Here is a 19,273-nt window from a genome sequence, read left to right as displayed (position 1 = left end):
TTTGGACCAGACAGATCTTGACCCACAGAAAAGTGTATATAAACATCAGTGATACACTGTGGAGCTTGGAAAAAGTCAAGCTTCCCTTGGGTGAAAAGCCCTTGAGCCTAGCCATCTTGGTCTCAGAGGGAAGAAACACCAAAGCCATCAAAGCCAGTGATGTGGCATCAGACTCACGGCATCATATACATAAGGACTGAGTAATAAATTGATTAATGTCTGGGTTTTAGTAGTTAACAGAAAAATTAGTTATTATCTCAGCATAAATAAGTCTGAAATTTTGAGGTTTTGCCTGGTCTCTAAGCCTCTCAGAGTACGCCCATCATGCTGGTCCCAAACTCACAAATAATAACAGCAGCAACATGTGCCTTACAGCAACTCCACCGTACAGAAAATTATTATTCCTTATTTAGATAGGAGGACACTGAGGTATAGAGAGGTCATCTGATTTTTTTCCAAAACTAGCAAAGCTAGCGGCACAGCCCTGATCTCCCAGGAGCAGGCTGCGTGGTTCAGCAGAGGACTGATGGCAAGCTTTGCAAGTGATCAAGGCCAACAGGACTAGAGGCCTCTATACTGCTGACGAGGATCTGCGCTCACAGTCCAGACCACAGCTCCATCTGGTCCTGTCAGAAATCATAGTTTGTCCTGATAATCAGAAAACCACAGAAACTAGTCATTTTCAGTATTCTTGCAAATAAATTGTTTCAGTTCTTACTTTGTACCTCTCACCAACACATGAGAAATGTAACCACTGACCTATCATGCTCTAATATTTTGTGGATTATTTCTAATTTCTGTGGTAGAATATATCTACATTTCATAAAGTTCTAAGTACTGCTTTTTTCCAGACCACAGCATAACATGATGGCAGAATGTTCTGTAAACCTATATATATGTGTGTGTGCGTGTGTGTGTGTGTGTATGTCTTGCTCTGCCAAGACATCTAACTGTTGGGTGAAGTTCTGGCAGTTTGGCAGACACTGGGCTCTAAGATTAGATACAAGAGGATATTTGCATATAAATCTGTCTCTATTTATGAAGCCTAAGAAGAGAACTGTCATTGGGTTTTACTTATGAGAACAAAGTATGAAAATCTTCATAGAAGCTGAGAAAGTTAAACCTTTTTCTCTTAAGTTAAAAGTCTCTGTTAGGTTTGAGTTAGGCTTCTAGACATAGAGACTACAAGCCATATTTTTAATGACCCATGTTCATTGATATAGGTGCTCAGATTGTTTGTGTGGACAGGAACATAGCCATGTCTGCATACACTGTGAAGTTTACATTTGAACTAGACCCATTCTGTTCCCCTTCTTCCTTTTCCCCCAACGGATTTCACTGCTTACCGATCCAGCTGGCTTGCTTCAGGCTGCAAGCCAGCTTGCATGTAGCAGGTAGTTTGGATTTGACTACAAGTATCTAGATGCATGTATAGTCACCTATTTTTACATTTAGTCCCCTCTTTCCAGGAAGGGAACTAGGGCAAGAGAGGCACATGCAACTAAGGAAGATAGGCCACAGGTTTCAACAAAGTAAGGTGAAGTGTGATGTTGAAATTCAGAGTATAATTCATCGTGACAACGACCAGACCCGAGCTGCATTACAGTCAGTTTGCCTTATGTGACCAGAAACTCCACACCTCTGCTGAATCACCCCTACATCACTGCAGAGGTTCCTTCTGAGATGTTCTCAGGAATCAGGAATGTCATTTGTTATAAAAAAAGCCAAATATTTTAAACTCCGTATCATCTCCTACCATTGCAGTAAATAATCTCAGAACTCCAAAGCCGTTCCTGATCACTAGCACTCCTTTTGTGAAGTTTTCTTTTCTTAATGTTAAAGGCCAAATTCAAAGTTTCTTCTAAGTAATTCTCAATATCAGAATTGATCTCAGATGAGCTTAGCCTCTGCTGTTGTTCTGAATGAACAGATCAGTGTTAGAAATGTGGTTTTAGAAGCAGTACATTATAACTGCTTGTTGGCTTCTTTCTATTCATTTTTGTGAGTGCCTCTGAACAGAGAACAGATTATTTTTGCAGAGATGACTGGCACTGTAAAAGCCTCATCAAAATGGCAACATCATAGACCTCTTTCTTTGACAATACTTGTAAGGCGCTTAACTTTCCACTTTTGGCCTATTATCCTCCTTTAAAAAAAAAAACACAACACGATCCTTCTATTAATATATCCTTAAAAGTCTACGGAAATATAACTTCCTGTATCTCTGCTCCCTCCATGAAACAGCATCTGCACTAGGTAGCAAGCTCTCCCACTGCTGAAGCTGTATGTATCCTAGTACCAATAATGACAAAACAGTAAAATGAGCTCCATTTTTAATGGAATGTCAGTTAACATTTTTCCAAGTATAATAACACACATCAACTGCAACTTTAATAATTTTACCAGCAGTTTTTTGTTTGAATTTACTTTTAGTAAAGCTTTAAAATAATTTTCTGATTAAACATTGCTGAAATGCAATGGAAACACTGTAGAAATTATTTTGATACCCACACTGATACCCAGTCAGTTTGGCAGCATAAGCATCAAGTTTTCAATCAACATCTCAACTTTTCTCTGTTACCAGTTTGCATGGAGAACCTGACATCTGACAACCCATTTTACAATTTGCTCCCGTTATTCCTGAGCCAAATCCTGCAAAGTCTGCAAACTCCTACAGCACTTGATGGAGTGACAGGTGGTCAGAGGGTTAGAAATTCATCCCCATGTAGGTCGGCACCTATCAAACACAAGAGCTACTGGTTTTTAATCCCCAGGATCAGTTTCTGAAAGCTCTATACACATCATCAGGAGGATACAGCTGTTGCAGATCCGACAAAGCAAACACAAGCAACCTAATGCCAAAACGGGGAGACAAGGGAATTTGTCTCTCCATGGAGAAGGGGCTGCTGTGCAAAAAATGTGAAACAGGTCAAGGAGGAGGCAGTTGATGCAACCACAAGGAGGAAATTTCATCTCTTTGAGATCCAAGTGCTGGATGTGTCTGTGAACGACCATGCTCCTCCACAACAGCAGATAAAGGGCAAAGAGTAGATGACGGGTGTTGATATCAAAATGATTCAGGAGAATTTTATGATTTGAAGCTCAGAAATTAACACAGTTGAAGTCCAAAAGAGAGTGTAACCAGACATTGTAACTGCAAGACTATGAGACAAGGAAGACCTGGAAGTTATGGCAGTTCTTAATTTATAAGATTAATACAAGCAGTGTTTTCATAATAAATAACTGAGCAGGTAAAAATTAAAAGACTACATATTTTTTAATATTCATAATTAAATTAGATACATCTCCCTCTGCTTCTTTTTCTTTGGCCCCAAATCCTTTGATTGGTACAGTGGTTTCTAAATCTGTCCAGCTGATCAGGTTGGTGGGTGGGCGGGTATTACTTACTAAGGGCCCACTCAAACAGGGTGAATTAGTGTTTCCTGTTCTCACACACCTTCACCAGCTTTCTATTCCCAGCCAAGTGGCCTATACATAAACATTTCCAGTTTTACTATTATAAAAATATTCTGTCATGTGACACTTAAGTGACATGCTAGATATGAGTCCCAGCTCAAGAGAATAAACATTTCAAAAAACAGATTCAGTTAATTTAAAAGTGACTGAGTGAATATGTGCAAAAGCTCTAAACTTTAAAAATTGTAAATTAAAAGCTGTTTTAAAAATAATTTCATAAATTCTTTTTATCTAGGCAATTTTGTTATTCAGAAACAGAAAAAAACCTGTTGACATAGTAAATCCACTCAGCTGAGATTTCAACTATCTTAAACACATCCAAAAACTTGTATTAATCTTTAAAGACATTTGCTTTAGTAGTGCACTCAAATCAGAAGTGAATTTTATGTTGGTTTATGGCAGAATATTCTCAGTTGCTAATTTTTGACTGTAGATTTCTAATTTTACATGGAAATATGCAATTGACACAAAGAGTCCAAATGCAAATATGGAAAAGAGAGGTTTATGTTAAATAGTTCTAGAACTATTAATTAGGAGAGATAAAGCAAAGTACTCTCAGAAGAAAAAATCTGACAACAAATTAACTTCGCAGTTTTAGTGAGTTGAGGTGAGAAGACCACCTCCTTCATGGCCCTGCTTAACACCAGCAGAAAGAAGCCTGTTGTTTTCAGCAAGAACACGATCAAACCCGTGGCTGTAAAGGTGTTAATGGCAGCAGAGTTCATCCTACATTTGAGACTGCTGGTGCTGGGCCATAAGACATTGGCATCAGCTGCTCCTTCCCACCTCCGGCTGCGTGGTCCTGCTCTTCCGCTGCAGCTTCCCTGCTCCGGCTATACCACAACAACTGCTTGTGGGAGCACAGGGTAAACAGGATTACTGAAAATAACCCTTTTGGAGAGTTATTTTTAACCTGGATCCCTTCAGATCATGTCAGGGCGGCCTCACAAGCCATTGTGCACCTGGGGTTCGTAGTAGTGCAGGAAAGCGAGCTGCTGATGGCACAGGGGACAGTGGGAATAGAGAGGACCCTTTAATCTGGCTTTGCCCCTAGAGGCAGAGCATTGTGAAACTACATCTGTGTTTAACAACTCCGTGTACGATGTACACAGTCTTTCTGTCACACCCAGGAGAGAACAATGAGGTTCCAAAATGCTTAAAAATCATTAAAATACTTTTTCTTTCTTTTTGTGTCCCTATAGCTAAATATACACACAGAGAAGATCTCTTGCAATATTAAACAAATGTTTTCCTCACTTTCTTTATGCTCTCGGTGCAATTCAGTGCCTCTTCTAAAGGAGGCCATCAAAGCTAAGTCACAGGGTGTCAGAGACATTCACAAGAAGAATAATAATTATTATTATGCATATAAATGCATAAACCTGCAGCTAATAAACTGCGTGGCAGGTATCCACAGCAGAAGCAGTTACTTCCAGTGCTAGTAAGACAGTACCTTCCAGACCACTTTTTGAATGACAATGACCCCACAGAGGGGAAATAGCAGTACCACTCAGATAAAAGTGAAGAAAATATGTGCACACCAGAAAAAGAAGCCACTTTCCATCAGGAATCAAGACCAGCACTGCTCTGAAAAATGGGAGATTGGAGCTGTACTTGTGCCTTGTCAGTGCATCACCCACAGAGACTGAAAAAGTGTCTATGCACTTGCACAATAAACACTGAATAGACACTGGAGAGAGGAAGATAAAACTCTTTCCTAAGCAGCTCTCTCCTTCATCTGTTGACAGATGAGTCCAATCTTTCCCATATCCCATATAGGTAGGCTCGGGAACTGTGGGTTAGATGGGTGGACAGTGAGGTGGATTGAGAACTGGCTGAATGGCCGAGCTCAGAGGGCTGCAGTCAATGGTGCAGAGTCCGGCTGGAGGCCTGTAGCTAGTGGCTTCCCCAGGGGTCAGTGCTGGGTCCAGTCTTGCCCAACTCACTCACCAGGGGCCTGGAGGAAGGGGCAGGGGGTGCCCTCAGCCAGTTTGCTGATGATACAGAACTGGGAGGAGCGGCTGGTACCCCAGAGGCTGCACTGCCACTCAGCGAGACCTGGGCAGGCTGGAGAGCTGGGCGGAGAGGGACCTGATGGAGTTCAGCAGAGGCCAGTGCAGGGTCCTGCCCCTGGGGAGGGACAGCCCCGTGCACCAGTACGGGCTGGGGGGGACCTGCTGGGGGGCAGCTCTGCGGAGAAGGACCTGGGAGCTCTGGTGGGCAGCGAGTTGCCCACGAGCCAGCAGTGTGGCCTGGTGGCCAAGAAGGCCAGTGGGACCCTGGGGGGCATTAGGGGCAGCGTGGCCAGCAGGTCGAGGGAGGTGATCCTGCCCCTCTGCTCTGCCCTGGGGAGGTGCGTCTGGAGTGCTGGCCCAGTGCTGGGCTCCCAGTTCAAGAGAGACAGGGAACTACTGGAAGGGTCCAGCGGAGGGCTATGAAGATGCTCAGGGGACTGGAGCATCTCCCTGATGAGGGAAACTGAGAGAGCTGGGCCTGTACAGCCTGGAGAAGAGAAGACCGAGAGGGGATCTTGTCAATGTCCACAAATACTTTAAGGGCGAGTGCCAAGAGGATGGAGCCAGGCAGTTTTCAGCGTTATTCAGCAACAGGACAAGGGGCAATGGGCACAAACTGCCATATGGAATATTCCATCTGAATACCGAGGAAGAACTGCTTTACTTTGAGGGTGACTGAGCCCTGAGACAGGCGTTCCAGAGAGGCTGTGGGGTCTCCTGCTCTGGGGAGATTCAAAACCCACCTGGACATGACTCTGTGCAACCTGCTCTCGGTGAACTTGCTTTAGCAGGGGCTGGGCTAGATGATCTCCAGAGGTCCCTTCCAACCCTGACTCTTCTGTGATTCTGCAGTTCTTTCTCAGAAGCAGCTCTCTTCTCCAGGCTTCTGGGAACTAGCTGCTGTGAGGAAGTTTTTGAATAAAGAAGTTTCCTAGCTCAGAGAGCAGCAGCAAGGGAAAAGCCCACATCCTTGGGCTGGCTTTTCTTGCAGCTTTTCCATGTATTTTTCAAGAGTCATTTGGTCCCTGGCTGCCTGTTTGAAGGACTGGCTGCAAAAACAAACTGTAAAAACAAGCTGTTCAATTGGTGGCTCTGTACTTAAACAGGACATGAATATTAGCTATTTTAATCTTTTTGGGGGGATTATTTTTAATGTTTCACAACTCTCACTCTCTGAGACTCATCTGGGATTGATATTGCAGCCAGAGAGGTTTTGGAGTTTTACTTCATACTGATACTTTGCCATGTAGCTAACAGGCTTTTGCCTTGTTAACAATATTATACTCCAGTTAAGTAAATAAATATTCACCATGTCTGCCTACTCCTTCTTGTAGCTCCTGGTTGGACAAAAGCCTCAACCATTTGAAAAGAGTAGAATAAGATCAATGCTTCAAATGATACATGGGCAAAATAAACAACAAATACAGCCTATCCAGCCAGTTCTCTTTCCCCTGCCTTTTCTCTCCTGTATCCCACTTGTCACCTTTTTTCAACACCTCATTCTCTGCCTCTTCCTTTTTCTGTGCTCTCCTCACTTGGTCTCACCATCATTGCCAACAGTTCACTGCTTCTCTTTCCAAACTCCAGGTGACATCTTGTTGCCGCAGCAATATCAGACATAAAAATTTACATCTGCAGCCAACTTCTGTTCCAGCCTGTAGCAATAGGCCTCATCTGCAATGCTAATACTTTTGAATTTGCCCCTAAAATTGTCAATTCTAACATTTTCACTGCATGCTATTTGCTCTGTTATACTTAACATGCAGAAACTTTTCTGCTAACCCATCATATTTTCCGTTGTAGGTTCCAGACTTTATAAATACATGTCTATAAATTATATGTAGATAAATATATTTGTATAAATACATATATCAGTTTTTTAAACACCCCTACAAAAAAGCCAATGCATGTATGGAGGCTCACACTCACAGACTACTTCCTCCAATCTGCCATTACATGTATAACACCTGCAGATTCATCTCTAATCCTCCTGTTCCTCTACCCACTACCATCCAACCTACCGCTCGCATATGAAAACTGTCATCTGGCTGATGCTATGCCACCACTCTGATTTCAGCTTTCACATCATCTCACACATTCAACTGCCTGTTCCGTAACTCACATCCACAGTGGTATGTGGAATTCAGCTTTACACGCAATGGAAATCCATGCTTTGCTTTCTACCAGTTGTGGAGACAGGATATTCATGACCGGCCAGAATTCCTGGGTCACCTGGCATGGCAGAAAACAGCAAATGGGGTCGCAGGCACAAGGCAACTAAAGGCACTTACTTATGGAAGAAAGGACTGCCATCTCCTACCAGCCACACTAGCGAGGGGTTCCCAAGTTAAGAGAAAGGTAGGCTCCCTTGGTTCCCTCTGTTTTCAGTGAAGCACATCTGAGTGAAATTACTCCTTTGCCTTCTGTATTACCTGCAGAGAAAGACAAAGCTGATTAACTTCTGAATTATCAAATAAGTTTGCAGTCCAAAATCAGGTGGGAATGGATATTGGTGACTGATTCTTTAAATCATTACCCAGAGAACAGTAGCCAGCACTCCCATTTTAATCATTAGAATTTCTACCTGTCAATGGCATGCATGTGCATCACATCTACCATGGCTTGGCTTTCATTAAGGGGCCATCTTTGAAGTATGTGGCAAAATATATACTATGAAATACACTACATATATTCTGTTTTCTTCAAAACCGTACAAAATTATTACTGGTTTCCTAATGAGAAAATTAACTCGGCTAACTCAGTATTACATATGTCCTATGAAATTGTCCAGTTTAGATTCTGAATTTTTACTGACAGTTGAATCGTGAAGTTACAAATGAAAAACTTAACTGTCATTAAACTTGAATAGAGAATTTCAAATAACCTAGTAGTTGGGCATTATGAAAAAAAATACTTAAAATATGTATCTAATAATTATTCAAAATGTAAAGAAAGCATCACCTCCAACAACAAAGGACAAAACAAGGAAACCCGGCAAGGGAGGGACAGCAGCAGCACAATATATTTTTTTGTAGCCATGGTTGTGAGGGAGGTTGTTTGTTTGGTTTTTTTGCATTTGGGCTTTTTAATCCTGGAAGCAAGGAAAAAAACGGTTAGATGTGGCTTTGCATATGTCAGATGCGACAATGAGATCAAATCCCTTTCTGGGGAAAGAATTGCTTCACAGAGTGTTTGATTTTGAAAGAGCAAGAACTCATTGTCTCCAAATTTTGCTGGATACCAATAAATGCTGGCATTAGCGTGACATTTCCCTTTGAAAGCTGGAGTACAGAATTAACCCTAATGAACAGTGCAAATCTGCAGCCCTTGCTAAGGCAGAACAGTGCTTACTGTCACGGACTTCAGAACAGCTCACGTGAACATGACTATGGGTTACAGCCCCCAGGTCTTTTACTAACACTTTCATTTTCTACCTACCAGGTGGAAGTGTGGGGGTTTTCTTATGTTTGGGCTATATTTCAAGGACCTAATGCATTATTAAAATCTTTTGATGAAGTAAAGCATTCATAGTGGTAGCTTACTTAATCAGTTTAGCTTAGCAAATGTTTATAACATTTGCTGAATGATTAAATATTTCTTCAGAAATGTACTACAAAGTAACATCATAAATTTACATATATATTTCTTGTGTTCTAACAAATGCTTCACTTACAAAAACGTCTTCTTTAAAAAATTAATATGTTCTTCTCCATGTGCCATAATAAGTTATTTTTTACCTCTCAGACTGGACATGCCTGTAAAATACCAGTTTATCTCCTGCAATATAGTAAATTACAATCCACAAATAAAACTGTCTAAACAACTCCGCAATGATTCTTTTTCAGGCACATGAAAGAAATATTCATGTGTGATCTGTTTCTTGGTGGTCTTCTTCAAACTGTTTTGCCTAGATTTTTCATACACATACATTTCATAGATGCATTTATATTGGCCTTAATTTCCGCACATGTATCAGCCAACTTGTTTTGGTCTACATTGGCCTTATCCCAGGTCTTGTGGGCCTTAGTGAGGTGAAAAAATGTTTATAAAACTGAAGAATGGACCTCCTACTAATGTTCTTTTAAGAAATTGTCGGCGTTTGGATCAGAAACATTAAAAAAGTACATTTAAGAATTCCTTTAGCATCATTTCCTAGAAGAGATTCTTAATTTTAATTTAACAAATTAATGTTAATTAAATGGCTGCAGTACAAACAACGACAACAAACATGTGAGGAATATAATCTTCCCCTGTAAAAGTTAAAAATGTGCACATTCACAAAAAATAAAAATAATCTTTCTCAGCAAGACGCACTTGCAATAAATCAACTTCTGAGGCTTGTAGCAGCTCTTTGTGTGATATTGTGTGACATAAACAGAAAATCTGAACATGAAGTACCGTTCTTGGGAAGAAATTTGACAAAGCTGTAATGTGGTCACCTCATTACAGAGAGATCAACCGCTGCTAATAAAAGCAGATAACTTGGACAGCCAAATCCGTAGAAAAAAATGTGAGCCCGACACGCCTGCCACTGGCAGCTGAAAAACAAGAAGTACTTGGCTTGGTGGACACTTGAGTCCCACAACTTTTAACTATAGAATAACCTATTTGTACTGCTGGTTGATTTGCCTGCTAAGTAAGGATCCAACCTTGCGCAAAGATCCCCTCGCCTTCAGCTCTGGCCTCTTTAAGTAACCAGGGTATCAGGGACCTGTTATCCTAATATCTGCCTAGAAGATGCTGTTCTCTATTCACCTCATCAAACATGGGCAACTAAAACCTTTTCTTTCTAAGCCCACTTTCCAGTGGAGAAGCAAAGTGGTTTCTCCAACATTGGTGTCACGATACAGCCTCCCTAACAGATCAAGCACACTCCTGAAAGTCCCAGCCCTCCCAGGAGCCTGACCTGCCTGTTGGGGTAGGGCTGTCAGGTGCCTGGGACCCTCTGTGGGATGCACAGCTACCCCAGCAAGTGTCCCCCCCTTGCATGGGGCCTCAGCTTGCTTGGAAAGGAAAAGTGAAGGGGTACCCACCAGAGAACCTTAAGTCTTCATCAGAGAATGGCCCTTTCCATTTATTGATTTATCTCTATGTCTTTCATATTTCATCCATGTTTTCTTGACTATCACATATTTTTTCTCCCTTTACCTTCATGGCTATGAGACCTTTAAGATATAAATAAAGCTTTTGATAATTTTCATGTTCCCATTAATTACTTCTCCACAGTTTTGAAAAACAAAATGTTCCTTAATGGTTTTATTTTTCCATCTTGACAGATACTGACAGCTTCACACACACCAAGTTTGAAAATACAGTGTGCCTGTTTTACTTTGCATATTAGAATCATCTATCATATCAGGTGATATATATATATATATAAAATTTTTACTGAACTTATTTCATAGATGTAAGCAAATGCATAAAACTGCAAAAACCACTGAGGTACTTTATTTTTTATGAATAATGAATTATTCAGAAAACTGAACTGCAAGGAGATGTTCTACAAAGTACAATTAAATCTGGTGAAAAGACGATTTTCTGTCTTTAATAGTTATATTAGGATATGTCAACATTTCATTTCAGAAATGCAGGGGGGGTTACTGATGCTTTAAAAATAAACCTGACTACATTTTCAAATCAAAATTCCATATTTTTTTTAGTTAAAACTTTGATGTGGAGAAAAAATAATAAAGTAAAAGAATTAATTTGGGATCAAATTGAAATAAAATGCTTTAAAATTTGGTTCAGATATAAATCAAAAATCTATTCTTTACTCTTCTAACAATAATTAATTTGTGTCATAGCTGTTACTACAAAAAGAAGTTAGCAGCATAAGTCATGATATATACAAATAAATGTGCAACTCGGAGATAGTTAATGCTAATAATACTTGAGGTAACAAAATAAGAACTTCAAATCCCATGCCACACTCACATTTTAAGAATTAACTGATCCCCCTGCCAAGCTGGAAGATACAAGAGAATACTTCCTCTCTTTTGATATCATGATCTGAGCAAGATTTTAAGAGCCAACATAGACAACAGCGTCAAAAGAAGGGAAATAAATATCAGTAAAACCAGAAGGAATTAAAACAAAAATCTGAGAACAAAGCGTACGAGTTTAAGGCCTTTAAATCCTTTACAGGGTGTGAGTCTCGGAGACATCAAGGTAAACACTGTCATCCTAAACCGTTCCAACAATTCTATCATAACCTGTGGTACTCTTCATATTTTTCAGGCAGTCCTGAACTTAGCAGTTCAGAAAGATCCTAGTCCTACAAAAATGCGCCATCTATATGTGAATAAAGTATCTTAAATTTCTATCACAAAGGATTACAGCAACACCTGTTTTAAAAAATTCAATTTGGAAAAAAATGCACAGCTATTGATTTCTGCACTGCTTAGTATTTCAAAATATTTTGTATCACTTTCAGACTATTACTAGCCGACAGGGGGAAAAAAAGTTTGCACCAAAGTGAAAATCTGTATTCATCATTCAGCATGACTTTTTAAAACAAAAGAAGCGTTGTTTTTTTCTATCTTTTAGTCTCTGCTGTTTTGGAGGGGGAAAATATTTCCTCTCTTTTGATTTCATGATCTGAGTAAGTTTTTAAGACCCATTTACCAAGACAGAATACACTGTTAAAAGAAGGAAAGAAAATCAATAAAAACAGATGGACCTAATCCAGAAATCTCTGGTGGCTCAAAAATACCATTAACTCACACAAGTTTTAAAGAAATTAATTATTCACTCCAACACTGTGCTGAATACATTTCTTATAATAAATCATCTCTCTGAATTGACTGGAACTGGCAGAGCCAGAGGCCTATATACTGTTTGCTTTCTCCTCTTGAGCTTGTGTTCTTTGCGAAGAAACCAGGCTTGGCTTTCCTTCTACCAACGCATACGCTCAAACAGCCCAGACAAAGAGCAGCTTCACAAAAGGTAAAACTGATGTGCTGCTAATGTGCCACAAGAAAGACTGGTCACAGAGCATGAAACTTGAAGAGCCTGCAGTACATCCTTAGAGGACCTTAAAAACATCTACCCTTCGTATTAAACATTCCTCTGAAAAGCAATGTTTCACCACCATGTATTTTACCAACAGAATCGGTCTGTGGCTATACACAGCTATCCACACTTAATTCAGGGAAACTATCACTTTACACATGCCTGTGTAGGTGGTATCTTTGCATTTGCCCTGTTATCCATGGCTGCCCTCAAGTCACCTGTCCCAGAAGAGCTGAGTGATGAAGCCAGCTAAGGATGGGTTTCTGAATACTTCTAGTTTTAAACGATCCTTTTTGTTACAAAGGATGTGCACATGGTAAAGTCTTGCTTTTGGCTGATGCCAGAAAAGTTAAGCAGTCTTACCAAGCACACCTACACAAAACTAGACACCAGTCAAACCCAGGCATCCTCAGGCATCATTCCTTGATGCCACAAACTGTCCACAGCTCCTTTCCTCTGCAGGAGGAATAGAGGCTGGCACTCACCATTGCCTTCAGGGAAGGAAAAATGTAAGCAATTTACTTCATGCCCACCCTTTCCACACCCTAGATGCAGTTACTGAAGCAGTCACGTTTTTAGCAGTGAATAGATTGGAGTTATGGGAAATCACTGTTGTGGTAGGTACTTCCAGTGTCAAGAAAATGTACTCAAATATCTGCTGAAGGGAGAAAAAAAGAACAATGAAGGACTAACAGGGAGGAAAATGCTCACAGCTCCATCTTTTGCAAGACATGGGTAGCAATCCAACTACAAAAAAGGCAGAGGCCAGGTCTAGCATCAACTGCTTCAAGTTCTAGTTGAGATGCCAAAGGAGATGAATTTTGAAGTATGGATCAAATTTAAAGTGTAAAAAACTAGTGATTCAACAACATAAATGGTTAGATTTTTTTAAAATCAGAAAAATATAAACATATATATATAAATATATTTTTTAAAAAACCACAAATGCTTAAGATAAATGCTGAGGTGAAATCTGAATTCAAATTTAATCACTGTAAGTGATAGACAATAGTAGCCTTGATTTAAAAAGAGAGGTTTAATCTCTAGAAGCTACAAGCTTCCCTGGATCAACTATTATTCTTCTGCAAGTCCCTATTGCACCGAACATAACAGGAACCCAATACTTTCTGAAACCTCTGAGTGTTATCAGAATCTCAGTACTAAATAAAGATAAAATGGTACATAAATAGATGTAATAAATCTTAGTTATCTGTTATTAAAATTCTGCTACAAATATTCTACACAACAGATTCTATTAAGAGGTGTTTTAACAACGGTTCTTTCTAGAAATTGATAAGTGGTTCTCTTCAACCAGCTGTACAGATGCTTAAATAATAGCAAAAGCATGGGGGTTTTATTTCAATTAATAAACTACAACTAGGTTAGGCTTTCATTAGTTTATGATATCCAAAATCCCAGTGAAATATAAAAGAGTTACAATGGGTTTGCATTATTATGATTTTGGGCAACCCATCAGTGACACATTTCTGCTTGTCAAAATGGCCAGGCACTTTTCTGAGCTTTTCTGGGCTAGCAATAAATGTGTGTTACAGAGGGTCTTGGCAGGTCATGCATGTTTAGAAATTATTTCTCACTCATTTCTTTTTTCTTCATGTATCACAGCAATCAAGGGAAAAGGTACCAATTCAAATTCTAACCCAGGGATATTGTTTATCCAATTCTGCTCCATATATAAGGAGTTAAAGTGGATAAACTGAATTCACTGTACGTTCACTTTATAAATTTAATCAGAATTTTTTTTTTTCCATTTAGGAAGCCTTGCAAATATTGTGGACAAGTGTAAATGCACATGAAGGAAAGACAAAGAATTCATGTTTTTAAGAACGGCTACAGTGTGTGTGTGTGGTGCCCTGGATTACCCTTGAAATGTGCAGATGACCATTACCGAAGGAAGTGGAAGGAACAGCATGTTCACCAACTGCAGAGCCAGGAATAACAGAAGCCACACATTCAACAACAGCCATATGACTACAGGCAGGCTCTGAGCGGGCACTTCCCATTTAGAATTAACATAATGTTTCTATGAAGCAGAAAAATGCACCTTGCTTACCCAAAGCTACATATTTCTCTAAGAAATGCATGCACCTGAAAGAGGAAGCAGCACCTCTAGCCTCTTGACCAAATAGATGTGTGAGCCCCCAGACTACAAGTGCTAGCTACAGAAGCAGGATTTGAAATGGTCAGAAGTCAGCACACCTTGGGTTTCATCCCAGAGATCAGCATCCCTAGTTCTCAGTGTAAAAAAAAAAAAGATGTTCTGACTGGCAGTTTGCTGCTGCGCACAACCTCATTGCTGCCCAAAGTGGAACAGAAGACCGAATGGGCAGCAGATGGAAGTAGGGCCCCATCCTTGTCACTATTAATCATTTACAGGTGTTTATTATTATTTATAATGTTTGCACACAGAAAAACGTTTTTAAAATGCTAATAAAAATACACCTCTGGGCTAACCAAGGTCTTCATGATATCCCAAGCTAAGCATCCAAGAATGAATCCTGAGTCATTAATCACTTCTGAAATAATCACATGTGTTTTTCCATTCATATGTGAAGTGATTTTAATCTATTTGCTATTATCTTTATTATTTTGTCCCCAGACTTCATTTTCATCCTCATGTCAGTGACATATGTAAAGATAATTATCTGAGTTTATACAGTAATAGAATCCACAGTATCAAACATGCTTTAAATTTTCTCTTAAAAAAGATAGGTCTCTTCAGAGATCATTGTAAGAACCAGCCTTCAGGTTACTGTGGAGAGCACATAACAGGACAGGGCAGAGGCAAACTTAGTACTGGTCATGTGTGAGAGGTGGCTGGTGCTTTGCCCGTTTGTGGGGAAAGCCCTGAGAGGAGGAGCAGAGACAGACTCACATCTGGTCCCTGCTCACAGAACTCTGCACTTACCATATAAAATAAATTGCTAATCTAAAACATATAAACTGCAGGCAGGTGAGGTTCTGCTGCTCACCAGGAACTGTATTCTAGCACTCATGCTTGAACTCTTAAAAGGAGAGACCTGTATGCAGCTCCTCGTCTTCCTCGGTGCTCGAGCTACTAGCCTAGTGTGCTGGAAGATGGTTCTGTGCTGCTTCTGGCTGTGGAGAAGCCTTCCTGGAGAGGACTCCAGGCCATGTAATGCCAGGCAAGGTGCCTGCTGCCTCTGCAGCCCCTGCTGAGGTGCCCCAGTGGGCCTTGGCCAGCTGCCGTGGTCTGCTGCACGTCCCTACCTGTGAGCACTCTGCCTCCAAAAGAAGGAGGCAAAGTAGTTCCCAGGCTGGAGCAACTGGCTGGGAGCCTGCCAGGTGACAGGGGCCAAAGGGCTGCCAAAGAGCATTTCAATAGTGCGACAGGAACGGTGGCAGAGCTCCCGTACTCCAGCCTGCACTCTGGTGCTGCTTAATACTATGTGTGTGTATACATGCATACATACACCTGAACAAGCATTTCCCCTGCCAGACGCTGTGGCAAGGCTGTAGCCACTCAGCTCAAGGAGTATCAAGAAGTATGGGGTTACGCTTTCTTTGTTTAGGCACTGCTTTCACCATTCATTTGCTTCCTTCTGGCTCAAGTGTTTTTATTTATTCTGTGTGTTCTTCCTAAGTGGGTATGTTTCAGTTTGATTTACTAACGAGCCAGTAATTTGGCAACAAAACAAAACCCACTGTTCATAGAGGAGCCTAACTAAGGTGATAGCGGTAAATAACAAACCAAGCCCAAGGGTGTCAGAAAACGGGCTGTGCCCACAGGCACTGCAAGGTTTGCCATGTCCCCTCTAAGGTGCCTTCAAATCACCTGTCTCTACTAAGGCACCAACCAGCCTTGCTACAGGTGGCTGCCCAGAGCCAGGCACGCACGTTTGCTCCACCATCCCGGCACCAGTGTGCCTGCCTTATAGTGGCCTTCCTGGCAGTATCTTAATGCCCTTCCCAAGACAGCACAGTTTCAAATGGAAAAATCCCAGCAGAGCTCATTACCTCTTAAACATAAAATTGAAGGAGACGCACACAAGTCAATGCGAAACAGTTTTGGAAGACTAAGTAAGTAGCCTTTGGAAAGAAAGTGTATAGAAAAGCATTGTAGGTCTGAAAGGAATGCAGGCACAAGCCAGAAACACAAAATCCCAGAAGATGAAAGGGATCAGAGAAAAGAAAAATGTCAAGGGGAGGGAAAAGAGGACTGCAATGAGGATGGGTGTGCGCATTTTCCCAGTGAGTGATGTGCAAGGCGCGGGGCTCTCACTAAGGGTTTGTGGAGTTGAAAGTTTAATTACTAACTTTCTTCTGCCCTTTTTGGTCTTTGCACAAAGGCTTTCTTCACACAAAGGACAGAGAGGTTTCTGTGGGGTTGTAGGGTATGGCAGCCAGTGTCCCTTCGTTCAGGCATTTCCCGTGTTTCCTGTGATAAACGGAATGCCTCCCCCTGTTCCTCCTGCCTTTCCCTCAGTCTCCGGAGGAAGACATTCCGGGACATTTCACTGCGGCGAAATACATTAACACGTGTGAAATCAGTTTCTCAGGCGCGTCGCTTTGCTCTCGCCACACCAGTTATCTGCGACACAAGCCCAGGACGCGCCAACAGCCGCTCCCCCCCTCCCCGGGCAGGGCTTCGGCTCCGCGGTGCTGCCGGCCTCCCGAAGCCCGGCTGTGGCAGGGGCAGCGGCAGGGAGCCGGCCAGGGGCAGCCCCCGGCCCCTTCCCCTCCCGAGCCGCGGGGAGGGCGAGGGCCCCGGGGAGGGAGCGGGGCGGCCGTGGGTTTACACCGCTGGCCCGGAGGTAACGGGGCAGACACGCCGCCGGCGCTGCCAGCCGCAAGGCAGGCACCCTCCCTAACACGCCGTTTGGCTTCCCAGAATTTTTTCTTTAAAAAATAAAACTGAACCAAGCTCTCTTCTCTCTTAACTGCCGCAGCTCTAAGAAAACGGTGAACGGAGGGCTGTGAACCGTTTCTGGGAAGTGCCGAGCAGCCTCAGCACCTGCGGGACCCGCGGGGCGAGGCGGGCTCCGGGACACAGGTTTCAGCGGCCCCTGCCAACTCGGTAATCGGTCACCGAAGCGGCAGGTGACCGACCCACTCGGGGGAGCCCTCGTTGAGGAGGGAGCCTGGACAAGCTCTCGGGATCCGGAGAAGCCGAGAGAAACGCCGGCAGAAGTTCCTGACATCTGCACCAACTGCCTTGAATAATTTTGCATTTGAGATGCTCCCGTAGGAGAAGAGCATGTCATGAGGCACCGCCACCTTCGTCCTGTGTGGGAAGCATCAAAATGTGTTTCTGGGACGATTAAAGCCGGGGGTTCGGGGGTTGGGGATGTCGTGTTCTCACCGCTTCTGCGCTTAAACTAAAACAAAACAAAACAAAACCAAACCAAACCACAAAAAAAACCCGACACCAAAAAAACCAAACCAAAAACCACCCTAAACAAACCACCCAAAAATTTACGAATAACTTACCCGGTCAGGTTTCCTATTTTGCTCTATGGGCGGCATGTCTCTGAACGGATAGCAGAGTTCTCAAATATATTTATTTTCAATTACACGAGGAGATATTTCACAATGCGCATTTTTATGCGACCAGCTATTAGGTAAAATAAAATAAAATAAAAAGCCCGAAAGCAAGTCGCATTGCTCAGCTGCCTCCCAGAGACGGCTGCTGCCGTGCGCGCCCGCCGCCGGCGCTGACTGCAATACCGGCGCTTCATTTTCTGCCCCGGCAAACCCGTTAAAGTGCTAATTCCCGTGAATTCTGAAAGCTTATTTATATTTGAAAGTTTATTTCTGGGAACAACCATACCAGCAGAAGTTAAACAGCGGATGCCGGCTGCCACCAAAGACCACAATTTTAAGGCTTTCGTTGAAATCAGCGCACTCGGGCCTCGCTTCCCACCCCTCCACGAGTAACCTGATCATTACACACCCGTGGCAGCTGATACTTTACGCCACATATGCTGGTATGCACTGAACTACGAAAACGAAGCAAGCTCAAAAGTGGAGGGGTTTGTTTCGTTGGTTTGGTTTGCTTTCGTTGGGATTTTTTTTGGGGGTGGTGGTGGCGTTTTCATTTAATTTAAGCAAAGTTTGGCTTAAACCAATAGCAAGTACCTGTAGTATTTACGCTAACATTTTAGCCCAAACAGAAACGGCACAATAATGCTGGTTTAGGGTGCTTTGGTCTCCTTGAAAGGTTAAATTAGGTTTCAGTTCCCCGGTTTCGCCCTGCAGCCCAGCGGGACGCGCAGCCGCCGCCGCACGGCCCCAGCCCCGGGCAGCGCGCCCCGGGGTGCCGAGCCGGCGGGGGCCGGGCCGGGCTCGGGGCAGCTTTGCCCCTGCGTTCGCTTCCGAGCAAGGGCCGGACCTTGCGGCGAAGTGACTGACAGCGCGCTCGCATTGCTTACAGTATCTGGAATAAAGGTATCTGAAGTGAGGTGTCCAGAAGCTGTAGGTGGAAGGAAAATAGAGGAGCGTGCGGGCAGATCTGGGAAGGCAAACGGCAAAGGCCGTCCTGGCCGGGCACGGGAAGGTCCTTGTGCCACCGCTGCCTGTCCGGAGCGGGGCTGCTCGACCCGGACCGCCTAAGGAAGCTCCGGGGCGCCGCTCCCGCAGGGCCCGGGCCGCGCCCCGGTGGAAGGCGCAGGCGGGGGACGCGGCGGGGGAGGGAGGGCAGCACCTGCCGGGCCTTGCTCGCGATGGGGCCGCCCAGCCCCACGTCCGCTCCCTCCTTCCCTCCCGCCCCGGCCACCCTCGCCCGCCCCAGT

The 19,273-nt window shown here is 42.9% G+C and overlaps 1 long non-coding RNA gene across 3 annotated transcripts in view; it reads right to left on the bottom strand.

Annotated features, from left to right (window-relative positions):
- Window positions 1–19,210, bottom strand: part of LOC308067730 — a 39,830-nt gene extending 20,620 nt beyond the window's left edge. For 2 of the 3 annotated variants that reach the window (XR_013929714.1, XR_013929715.1), the window contains exon 1: window positions 7,784–14,009. This is a non-coding gene — a long non-coding RNA (uncharacterized lncRNA). Of the gene's footprint in view, window positions 1–7,783; window positions 14,010–18,913 lie in introns of those variants that run through there. The other variant, XR_013929713.1, reaches the window with a different exon arrangement.
- Window positions 19,211–19,273: the final 63 nt, after the last annotated feature.

Source organism: Falco punctatus, assembly GCF_963210335.1.
Source record: "Falco punctatus genome assembly, chromosome: 7".
Taxonomy (NCBI): domain Eukaryota; kingdom Metazoa; phylum Chordata; class Aves; order Falconiformes; family Falconidae; genus Falco; species Falco punctatus.
This window is presented reverse-complemented; position numbering and strand designations above follow the sequence as displayed.